The following is a 12,049-nucleotide window of genomic DNA, read 5'->3' on the forward strand; positions in this document are numbered from 1 at the left end:
AAGCAACAAAAAATGTCATTGTTGTTGTTTTTCAAACTTTTTAAGTCAGACGTTCTTCTAACATTTTGTAATAGTTACTTCTTGTTTCAAAAAGTTCAGAGAACATAAAAGTAACGTTCCCATAATTTTTTTGCAAAATGAGAGAATAGAATGTTCACATAACCCAGAAAAGCGTTTTTAAAACATTTAGAAAAACTGGACATTTTGAATGTCCAGTGAACATTCAGAAATAACATTTTCATAACTTAATGGAAGCATTTGCAAAACATTATTAGCACTTTTTTTCTTACCTGGGATAATGCTTGATGTTAGAATGTTGCTAAGCTAATACAGTGATAAAAAACTCTCATGGCAATACGTAACTATTTTACAAAATGGTGTTTTGTTTTGCTTTCTCCTCTGCACTTCCATGTTCGTCAATTCTCATCGGAGCTTACGCTATACACCTATGTTCTCCGTAATTCGCTGGAAACCCACTCTCTCCTGAAAGTGCGTACAAATGTTAGCGGAAGCTAGAGGTTACAGTTAAACATGGATATTTTTCATACACAAGCACATCGCTTCAGAAGGCCATTATTAACCCCCTAGAGCCGTGTGGGGGCACTTTTTATGATGGATGGATGCACTTTTTTGGGCTTCAAAATTTTAACAGCCATTCACTGCCATTATAAAGTTTAAAAGTATTAAAAATATAACTCTGATTGCATTTATCTGAAAGAAGAAAGTCATATACACCTAGGATGGCTTGAGGGTGAGTAAATCATAGAGTTTTCATTTCTGGGTGAACTATCTCTTTAACATGTTGCTAAACTAATAGAATGATATGAGACATTCTCGTGACAATTCATAACTTTTTTTACTTTTTGGTGAATTAACGGCTAAATCATATGAATTCATATGAGCATACAGTCTCATTCATACATTCACATAAGATCTTCTTATGCCCCTTTGACAGTTAGGAGTGAACATTCATAAGTTTTTGCTAAAAATCATACATTTTCATACAAATTGCATTGTACAATCTGATACAAAATTGCCACCTCATAAAATAGTTACATTCTCTCGTGAGACCAGCTTAATGATATAAAAATGCATAACATATCGACTTAGATTGAACTTGTTTTCTGTACTTGTCAGGATTTAAATATTAATAGTCAACACTTTAACTGAGAATGCATTCTGGGAATATTTATCTTCTCACTACATTCAAAATGGGACAAATCCGCCTCCAAAGGGCACTTCGGAGTGCAGAGAACAATCATGGTTGCCATATTGAAGAGTCATACAAACCAAAGTGCTCAAAACTGGGCACTTCAAAGTGCCCTTCGGAACAAAGGATTTCGAAGGGGAAAACTGATGGACTTTTCATTCCCATGATTTTATGTGTGTGACGAAGATGATGCAGAAATGTTTTCAAAGGAACTGTTTTTTGGTCTCCTACACCCTTGATCCCTTGAAGGGACGAGTCCTTTGGAATAGAAAGCATTTGACTTAAATATGGTATCTAAACTTATTTTACTTCTGTAATGGATGCATTTCTGATTGCTGGATATTTGATGAGAAAAAAAAGTGTAGGGAAGCACCTGATTTTTTTTCAATTGGATCATGAAAACATGACAGCTTATAAGTGACCAATTTAGAACATGACTATATTACAATCCCCCTCATTTATATATGCACACACTCTAAAGCCATCTTTCTCTCCTTCTCTTTCTTCTTTTTAATAGAGGACAGACATAACACTCTGTTCTCCATGTGTGCCGTGCCACACACGTCTTTTCTGAAGCACACACCCTTGCTAAGCAGCTCTGGTTCTGTTTAAATTGTTAATTTAAAGCCTTGTATCATTGTGTGTGTGTGTGTCAGTCCATTTTATACATTTGCCATCACTCTAGGGTTTTAATGTTAACAGAGCTTTGGAAATGGCCCAAACCTCTGACAAGAGCTGCCCACTGTGTTTTACGCTGGCTGTGGAAAAATTTCCAGCCCGACACTTACGCAGAAACAGTGTCTAACTGGCCTGAATATGATCATGTAATGGTCTGGGAGTCAAATTATAATAATTTTATTCTCAAATGCCTTCACTTGCTGTCAAAATTCTCACATTTTTTGTTTATTTTTCAGCCAGGTGTGACAACTTGCTACGTTGCTTCACCGCGTGACCTCTGAGCTCAAACAAAGTCCAGATAAGGATGTGGCTGCTTGAATACCCCTGTGTGTTTCCCATAGTTCAGTTCCCAGACTGAAAAACCTCTGAGTCAATGCCCGAGAATGCAGAGCGGGCATTGAAAACTACTGCTGTCTGCACAAATGCCCTCTGTGTGACGATACATGCAGATAATATCAACAAAAACAGCTTGAACTATTCTCGCTGGTTTAGAGATACAGCACATACTTTTAAGGGAAAGTACTGTGTTAAATACAAGATGTAACATGCTGTCAGTAACCACAGAAAACCATTTAAACTTCACCCTCAGTTTGAAAAACAAATCATTGTGTTTACATTAATTTTGTTACAACTGAATTCAGAAATGTTCTGCTAGCATTTTTATTTAAGCGCTTATATTAGTTCTGCATGTAAATGATTAAAGTTGTGCATTGCTATCAATACAGCTCATTAACATAATATATGATTAGCTTGTACTGAACCCTGAAAATATTAATTTAAAGGGACAGTTTGCCCAAAAATGGGATCCAGTTTTGTTTTGGGCCCCACTGACTTGCACTATATGGACACAAACAGTTGAAAGAAACACTGTTTAAATTGTGTGTGTGTGTGTGTCTTCCACAGAAGAAAGAAAGTCATGCAGGTTTGGAATGACATGAGGGAGAGTAAATGATGACCATTTTTATTTTTGGGTGAACTGTCCCTTTAAGAAGTTGATTGTCTTGTGAGTTTGTGAGCTAAAAGTACTGACATGTTTTTTGGGGGGGGGGGACATAAACCGTGTGGTTTTAGACATGTACTATGGTAAAAATCCTCTAAAAGATGCTCCATTAAATCATTAAGGAAATTGAGGTACTCGCACGTAAATGACCAGTTTTGGTAATTTACGTGCGAGTACTTCTCTAAATACTGTATAAAACGCAACCGTTTATACTGTTATATTTATATTTATTCCGCATCTGCATTATGGAGTGGACATAAAGCTTATGTGGAAGGTATTATAGAAACATATTTGGCATACCATATTTTTAATTTCATCCGTGTGCACCTCGGGCTAAAATACAGAGTAAGTGTAAACAGGTCTTTGCGGAGCCCGTACAAATGTCAACAAAAGGACGTGCAGAGGAGAACTTCCCAAATAATGAGCTTTCGCTTGCATGGTTGTATGCTAATACCGCTCAGCCTTTAAACCTGAATGAAAGTGTATTTTTGCACGTTTGTTTTTGGTTTTATTTCTTTTCAAACACAGCCCTCTGAAGGCGAACTCCTTTCCTCAAACTTTGACATGATGTCAAGGAGACTAATGAACTGTGTAGTATCTCTTCATGCGTAACGACGGGTGTCTGTCAAATCAACAGGCAACTCAACTCGTCTGAACAAAGAACATCAATGTCTAATGATTTTATTTTGTTTATTTGCTGCTTCTATGCCAGACAAAGGTGGGTTTTTTTGGTCCATGCACTGTGAAAGCATATATCATGCCGCTTTTCATATGTTTTTCATCTCTTTCTCGCTCCGTTTTTGCCTTTCAATGCATTTTTTTATCCCTCTCAAAACAGACAACAAGCCCTCACCACCCCTGGAGAACGCAGGGCAAGATGCTCGCGGTGAAGAGGAGTCTCTTTGTTGCAGTCTCAAAGATAGCAGCGGCTCTCGCTCCCTCCCCAAGACTGCTATGAAATTATTCCACCGGTCCCTTGAGCGTCACCCCACAGACCCCCACGCATTTTTGTGGATACATATAAAGGTTTTGTAGCTTTCTGGAACTTCAAACTCCAAGCTGAAGGCTTTTTCTCTGTTGCTCTTTTTTCTTTGGTCGGGTTTTAACTTGCACACACACACATAAATATTAATCAGTAGATACTGTAAATAGATAGTTCATGGTTTATAACTAAACTCAGAAATATGCTTTTGCTGTCAGATTTTATAAACATCTACCAGTAGGACTAAACTGTATAACAGATTGATTTTGTTGGCCTATCCACCTTATTTTTCAGTGTGGAATTTATTTTCTTTGAATGTGCGAGACTTCCGATTAGCCGCTATAAGTAAATAACTAGAAGAATCGGAAGTGTTCTTAAGAATTTTCTGTCATCTGAATACATTTTGCCTAATTTGTATGAATATTGTACATAATACTATGTTCACATACTGTTTTTTTTTTTTTTTGCCTACTATATAGGGAAAGTATGTAATTTTAGATACAGTCTATACCACCTTTAAGGAGCTATCTGTTCATCATTGGCACTTGCTTGGTTGGCACATCACTAGGAGAAGTGCGCAAAGCTAACAGGTAAACCTTTGACCACTACGACACTTTAATTTGGAAGAAAAAAGAAACATGTTTATAATGCTTTAACCTGCTTTGCCTTTTCTGATTCTTTGTTAGAAAGCATGCCAAACTAAACATTTTTCAAAGATTTCATCCATTATTTAGTCAAAATTGTAAATGTTTTAAAGCACTTAAATGTAAATCATTGAGTAGATTAGATTTTTTAATTCCATTTCTTACTTTTAAATCAATAAAAAAAATCCAAACCCACTAAAATGAGTTATTAATATGTTTTCTATTTAATATTACATTATATTAGAAATGATGTAGCCTATCATATTTTCAGTCTGTTTTTAGGAGTAGCAGTATGAAAGTGATGGAAAGCTTGATGTAGGGGACAGAATGAATATCATCTGCATCATCACTCAGTGAAATTAATAATTGATCAAGCAAACTCTAGACGCCAGTGGAAAAGTGATTTTCCTTGAGGGCCCGCGATGACAGATGGCGAACCACCGGATTCCAGTCTCCGCCCAGTCGTCTCCGAATCCCCGCCCCTCTCCGTGACATCACCGGCGTTCCAGCCCCGCCCAGATGCGATGCGAGACGCATTTGCCCAAGAGCGACAAAGGAGCACAAAGTGACCAACTCAACACTACAACTGCGCGCAGCTTTGGATAAACATAACAGGAATGTAGAGGTGAGTCAATGCCATCGTTGCGCTTTTGTGCCTGTTAATCCTCTTGGCTGCTTTTGAATTGATTCGGATTATATTTTGAAAGCTCTGAAATGTTTGTGTTACTGTTTCAGCGCTCAGTGTTTTGTTGAACATGCGCTTCTTGGAACATTTCAGCTGCTTTTACAAACTTGAAGTCGAATAGATATCAGGTGTATACACATTTTAAATGCATACACTTTAATGGGCAGATTCTTAAAGCGACATGAATTATATATGCATAAAAATAATATAAATGTTTTTAGAACTAAAAAAATATTAATTTATTGATTGAATGAACTCATACTTAGAACTGAATTGGACGTTCACAGAATTTCTCTTATAAACACTACGTAAAATGTTTTTTTTTTTTTTATTTACATTGGTTTCTTCAAACATGTGTATTTTAAGTTGCCAAAACCATTATAAATATACATGTTTATGCCAAGATAGCCTACCATAATAACTGCAGTTGCTACTACTGAAAAATTATTCATATGCACTGTAAATATGATTTCTCAAAGATGTGATTAAAACAATTTTATTTTTATTTTTACAAGAAAATACAATTTCCCTATTCCTACTTTAAAACTGTACATTAAATTCAGTGTGTTACTTGCTGTTTCTTTGTAATTGTAACATTTGCTAGCTGTTTCTTAGTGCAAACTGTTTTTACTCATTTTTTATGTGGTAAATTTTGTTACAATAGTTCATTTTAGTTACTAATCTATTAAAACTATGGTACAGTTTGATTAGGAACAACTTGTTCTGGCTTGACAGTTGGTTATTTGTTACCGTGGTTATCAGTGTTTGATAGTCACGACCACCCTGGTGGTCATTTCTAATGGTGAGGACATCCTATACATTCCCCCTCCCTCTCGGCTCCCATTCCCAGCCGTCTATCCCCTCTCCTTTTCCTCCCTCCCCTTCCCACATTCCTTTCAGACTTTGAATGGAACAGGACTGACCTGTGGCATAACTCAGCCTCGTTTTTCTACAAGACCTCAGCTCCCCCTCTTATATTAACAATTTATTTTCAAGTTACGTGGTGTATTAAATATTCATGGCTTGCAGAACAAATGGCTGTTGCTACTTTAGATTGGTATGGTTGTGTGTGTGTGTGTGTGTGTGTGTGTGTGTGTGTGTTTGTGTATCTTCTTTACATAAACTTGTTTGTAGTGAAACTATATATTTGTTGATTCAGGAAACTTGAAAAGTTAAGTCACAACAGTTAACTATGTTGAAAATCTGCTGTCGATAAACAAATAATAAATTGTCTTATTTGATTTGGACATACTCTTTGGTTTGTGAAAACAAACAATAGCTTTTGTATGATACACACAAGGATAACAGAATGGAACATGATAATGTTGGTATCTAATAACAAGAGGTTTATCTTGTAAACGTAATGTAAATATGTATGTTTTTACGAACTGAGTCAAAATAATTTTCTCTCGTAATTAACCAACGAATACCAATCGGTCTTAAGGAAGCTGTGTATATTTGCATTGTTCAGGGTCACCTGATCCTGATTAGACATTTCTTAAAGATTGTTTGCGTGAAAAGAGTTCTTTCTTTCAAAAATGAGTTGTACTGTTTTTAGCTTGACACATCGTTAACAAAAAAATAAAAAAATAAAAAAGCTAGACACGTCACGGGACATCCAAAATTGAAGTGTGTAAAGTTGTAATGTCCCTTCTTTAAAAGTGATAGTTTTAAAGAAGCATCCTTAGCTATTTTGTTTTGCACAGCATGCTAATTTAAATAAAAAAGTTTAGAAAAAGTGTAAAATTATCCATCTAAAGTGTGTAAATCTGTAGTGTCCATTCTTTAAAAGTGATAGTTGTAAAGAAGCATCCTTATTTCAATTGTTGGCGCAGCATACCAATTTAACTAAAAAAAGTAAAGAAAAAGTGTAAAACACACAAAATCTAAAATTCTAAGTTTCATTACTTAGAAAACAAAAACAAAAACGCAACTCCAAAATCCAAAAGTTGTCTGTCTGAAATGTGAATGGCTACAATATACGTATAATATAAAATAACTAAAATTAATTACATTTCACTGATTGTTTTTTTGTGTTGTCCTGAAAAAAACCCTGCAAGATGCATTGTCCAAAATTGTCCGGCTGAATGTGTATGACTACAGTGTATGTTCTAAAAGCAATACATTTAACAACAGTCTTTAACACAACCTTTCGCAAATTTAATTACCAATTAAAATACCAAAAGTTAAGTCAAAAGTATATATAAAAATTTGTAAAACCATAAAAAATAAATCATAATAAATGCAAGATACATTGTCCAAAATCACCAATCTGAAATGTATACAGGTGTAGTCTCCATTTTTTGAAAAGCAATAAATTTAATGATAACCTTTAACATAACCTTTAGCACAGCACGCTAATTCCAAAACTAAAAAACATATAACATAACTAAAATAAATTGTCACACATTGTCTCGTGTTATTCAGAAACAGAAAAGTGCAAAATCGTCCATCTGAAATGGACAGCAAAAAAGCGATAAATTAAATGACAACCTTTAAAGCATGCTAATTTAAGAATCACCACTAAAAATGTTAAAAGTAATGAAAAAAACACATACACAACTGTAAAACCACAATAAAATAACTAAAAAAGACAACATATCTCAAATGCTGTCTTGTCATATCTCAAAATTGTCCAAATCTTAAAACTACCAAAGTGAATAGAATAAACTACAGCATGTTGTCCATACAGCTGAGCTTGTATCAAAGCCCAAACACTTTCTTCACAGATGTGGCCATCAGCAAAAAAAATCAGTCTTTCTATTATTTATGTCTTGTCCACTGTACATAAAGCCATGTCAGTCCAGCTTAGAACAGCAGTGTTAAAATCCCCCTCCAGTCAGATGGCAGCCGACTGTGAAAAAAAAGGCAGATCGTTTTACGAGGATTTAATGTTTCAGAGTTGGCCATCAGGAGAGATTACATTGTAAATAAATTGTGGCTTTTACAGCATTTATCCTGAGGCAAGCAGGCCTGATCTAGTTCAGCTCGCATCCAAGTGGCCTTTCCATTCCCGTACCTCTTCCAATATGAATGACTGTTATAGACGGTTTGCGTTATGATACTATATTTAAAGAAAGCCGCTAGTTTCAGTTTAGCTAAGGGTAAGTATTACTCCGAAGAACCTAGAATTATATACTCTCTTTTGCTTTTTATGTGCGTCGGGATGAGGGAGTGTATTGTTGATGGTATCAGTGGGTGTCTTTAGCTGGGATCAGGACCAAGACCTGGGCGGTTTGTTTTCAGGACTCAAACATGAGACTCTCAACAGTCTGGGGCTTGAATTTAAGCCTGTTGTCTAACCCTCTGATTCCTGATGATTCATCAGCCGCAGATGTGTTTATATATAAACTAGCCATCTTGGTTCATTTTAGTTCAAGTTGAAGCATGAAACGAGTCGGGAACAGGTTTTTTTTTTTGCTAATATCAAATTAAATTATATTTAGCTGGAAAAAATATATATTTTTTTATTTTTCAAGACAATTAAACATGCTTTCCGCTAGAATTCTTAAAACAATTTTCGGTAAAATATTTAAAATCCTGTTTTCAACCAGCTGTTTGTGAATGTTTTTCATGATATTTGCTAATACTAATTTTTTTCAGGTTAAATTGTGATTTTAAATTGTGAAATATGTATTGTGTTGTATATGTATAATTTGTGCTGATTATCAAATAATGTACAATAATGTAGTTTATAGATATTAGGTCTTCAACCATGGGCCTGTGAACTTTTTACAATGTGAAAGTTAAAAATGATAAAATGCATTTAATTCTATAAAACGATAATAAAATCATGGTAACCTGCACTTGAACAGATTTGTATTTTATTTTTAGCATTTGAGGAAAACATGCACAACTGTCATTAAAATGCAAAAATAATCCAAAAAAATAGATCTAATTTTCTTAGGTTAAAAAGTTATATATTAAATACTAGTGCTGGGCAACGGTTAATTGTGATTTAATCACATCCAAAATAAAAGTTTTTGTTTTATAATATATGTGTGTGTGTACTGTGTGGTCGAATGCTTCAGGTCTTACTTAGAAGGGAGAGGTTATTATGTGAGTATAGGAGAGCATAAGTCTAAGTGGACGTCCATGACATGTGGAGTCCCACAAGGCTCAATTCTTGCACCGCTCTTGTTTAGCCTGTATATGCTCCCACTAAGTCAAATAATGAGAGAACCAAATTGCCTATCACAGCTATGATTCTGGAGACCGATCTTAGTTTTAGTAGTCATGTCAACGCAGTAACTAAATCAGCATACTATCATCTCAAAAACATAGCAAGAGATGTTTTGTTTCCAGTCAAGACATGGAGAAACTTGTTCATGCCTTTATCAATAGCAGGATGGATTATTGTAATGGTCTCCTCACCGGCCTTCCAAAGAAGACCATTAGACCGCTGCAGCTCATCCAGAACGCTGCTGCCAGGATTCTAACTAGAACCAGCAAATCTGAGCATATCACACCAGTCCTCGGGCCCTTACACTGGCTTCCAGTTACATTTAGGATTGCTTTTAAAGTGCTTTTACTCATTTATAAATCTCTCAATGGCCCAGGACCTAAATACATTGCAGATATGCTCACTGAATATAAACCTAACAGACCACTCAGATCATTAGGATCGAGTCAGTTAGAAATACCAAGGGTTCACACAAAACAAGGGGAGTCTGCTTTTAGCTATTATGCTGCCCACAGTTGGAACCAGCTTCCAGAAGAGATCAGATGTGCTAAAACATTAGCCACATTTAAATCCAGACTCAAAACTCATCTGTTTAGCTGTGCATTTGTTGAATGAGCACTGTGCTATGTCCGAAACTGATTACACTGTATTTTATTTATAATAATTTTCTACTCTTAATTGTTTTAAATTAATTTGAAATCAAATTTTAATAATTTCCTTGTTTTTATTGTTGTGATTATTATAATGCTTTTTAATGGCTTTCACTTCCTTTTATGTAAAGCACTTTGAATTATCACTGTGTATGAAATGTGCTATTTAAATAAACGTGCCTTGCCTTGTGTATTTATTATGCATATATAATAAAGACACACATACAGTATATATTTTTAGAAAATATTTACTTGTATAAATTTATATTCATATAATTTATATTATACAAATATATTTAAATTTATATATTTACATGCATGTGAGGGTATTTATATATACATAATAAATATACACAGTACACACACACATTATGTACACAAACCTTTATTTTGGATGTGCTTAATCGTTGCCTAGTACTATTAAATACTAATATATATTATTTTAAAAAGTTATTATATTAAAAGTGATATACATTTAAATAGTTTGGGATGAAATGTGGCAGATTTGCTGTTATGTGTTTGTTACATGTAAAATAGGAGCATCTTCACCATAGATTCACCTCAATCACTGCTTCAGCTGACTGACATGTGCTTGCCATATGTAGTTTGTCTGTGTTTTTTTAATGTTTCTGCTTCCTGTATTTGGCCCAGAGGAAGCTCAGGGTTATGAATGAGATTATTGTACTGTTTATGTTCTATCAGCTGAGGAATGATATTAAATTCCAGTCTGTGGCAGCCGATTTCCAGCTGGAGGGCTTGAGATCCAACGAACAGCAGGAGGAGACGGAGGCTACTCATCAGCAAAGCATTTCCTCTCTTTCTTTTTCCCTTTTCCTCTCTCGCTGTTTCTCCATTACTCTCTCGGTCTCTCCAGAGCACTTCCTGTCATAGTTTGGCCACTTCCTGTTGCTGTAAACAGAGCCGTCGTCCAGGCGAATGCATGACCCTTCCCAAATCATTTTGTTTTTATTTTTTTGTATGCAAAATATAATTTCTTTGTAGTTTTGTGTTCTGTCAGTTGAGATGTTCTGGAAACGTTTTGCGAAATTTGCGCTCAATCCTGTTTTAAAAAAATGTTTTAATTTATTTATGTGCTTTTGAATTGTATAATTTATTATTATTAAAAGATAATTATATAAAAGACTTATTGTCTTTTTGTGGCTATTAGTTACTCTAGTTTAATATCACAAATATTACTGTATCTTTATCACAGTTATTTAATATATAAACTAAGTATATTAAATATATATAAAAAACGCTTAAATGTTTTTATTAAATGAATTGTTTTATTTGGTAAATAGTTATAAATAATGTAATTAAGTAATATTTATTATTAAATATTAATAGAAAATAGATATATTAATATAAATATTTGTATAATTATTTTACATGTTAATTATATTCACCTGCATTATCTAATAAATAAAATAAGTGTATTAAAAACTTTATTATTATTATATAGAACAATTTAACATTATTATTATTATTAAAAATAATTGTGTAATATTTGTATTTAATATTAATGTAAAATATATAAATAAATAGCAATCTTAATATTTATAACTAAATGCTTTTATTATTTATTGCAATTATTTTATATGTGAATACTCTATTTTAATTATATTAAATATTTGTTTTATTATTTAAAAAAATGTCAATATGAATTGCTGGTTAAGTTTTTAGAGATGTCCCCTTAAACCTAATTTAGAAGAATGTTGTAATAATATACACACTTTTGTGAAAAAAATGTAATGTTATTTTTGTGCTTTGATAATACTTCATTTATGAAAGCTTTTGCTGTTGAATGAATGTCTGACCAGAACAAGCACGTGTTTAAGCCTCATTTAATTAAGTGTTTCATACATGAAGTCACAGCAAACCAATTCTGAAAGTCAGAGATGAAGAAATTCCTCTGAGTGCTCAACTTAGTCGATTTCGGAATGATTTTCATTTAATCGAAAAATAATGTCCTTGTCCTTTCCGCTTCCATCTGTTTTCTAGACAGAAGGGATGTATT

At 34.0% G+C, this 12,049-nt stretch overlaps 1 protein-coding gene across 1 annotated transcript in view; it reads left to right on the plus strand.

Moving 5' to 3' along the window:
• The first annotated feature begins 5,042 nt into the window (after positions 1–5,042).
• Positions 5,043–12,049, plus strand: part of LOC306867370 (SH3 domain-binding protein 4-A-like) — a 38,995-nt gene continuing 31,988 nt past the window's right edge. The window contains exon 1 of the mRNA XM_079412981.1: positions 5,043–5,139. The gene's annotated coding sequence lies outside the window, so the exon portion shown is untranslated. The remainder of the gene's footprint in view (positions 5,140–12,049) is intronic.

Source organism: Barbus barbus (genome assembly GCF_936440315.1).
Source record: "Barbus barbus genome assembly, chromosome: 49".
Taxonomy (NCBI): Eukaryota; Metazoa; Chordata; class Actinopteri; order Cypriniformes; family Cyprinidae; genus Barbus; species Barbus barbus.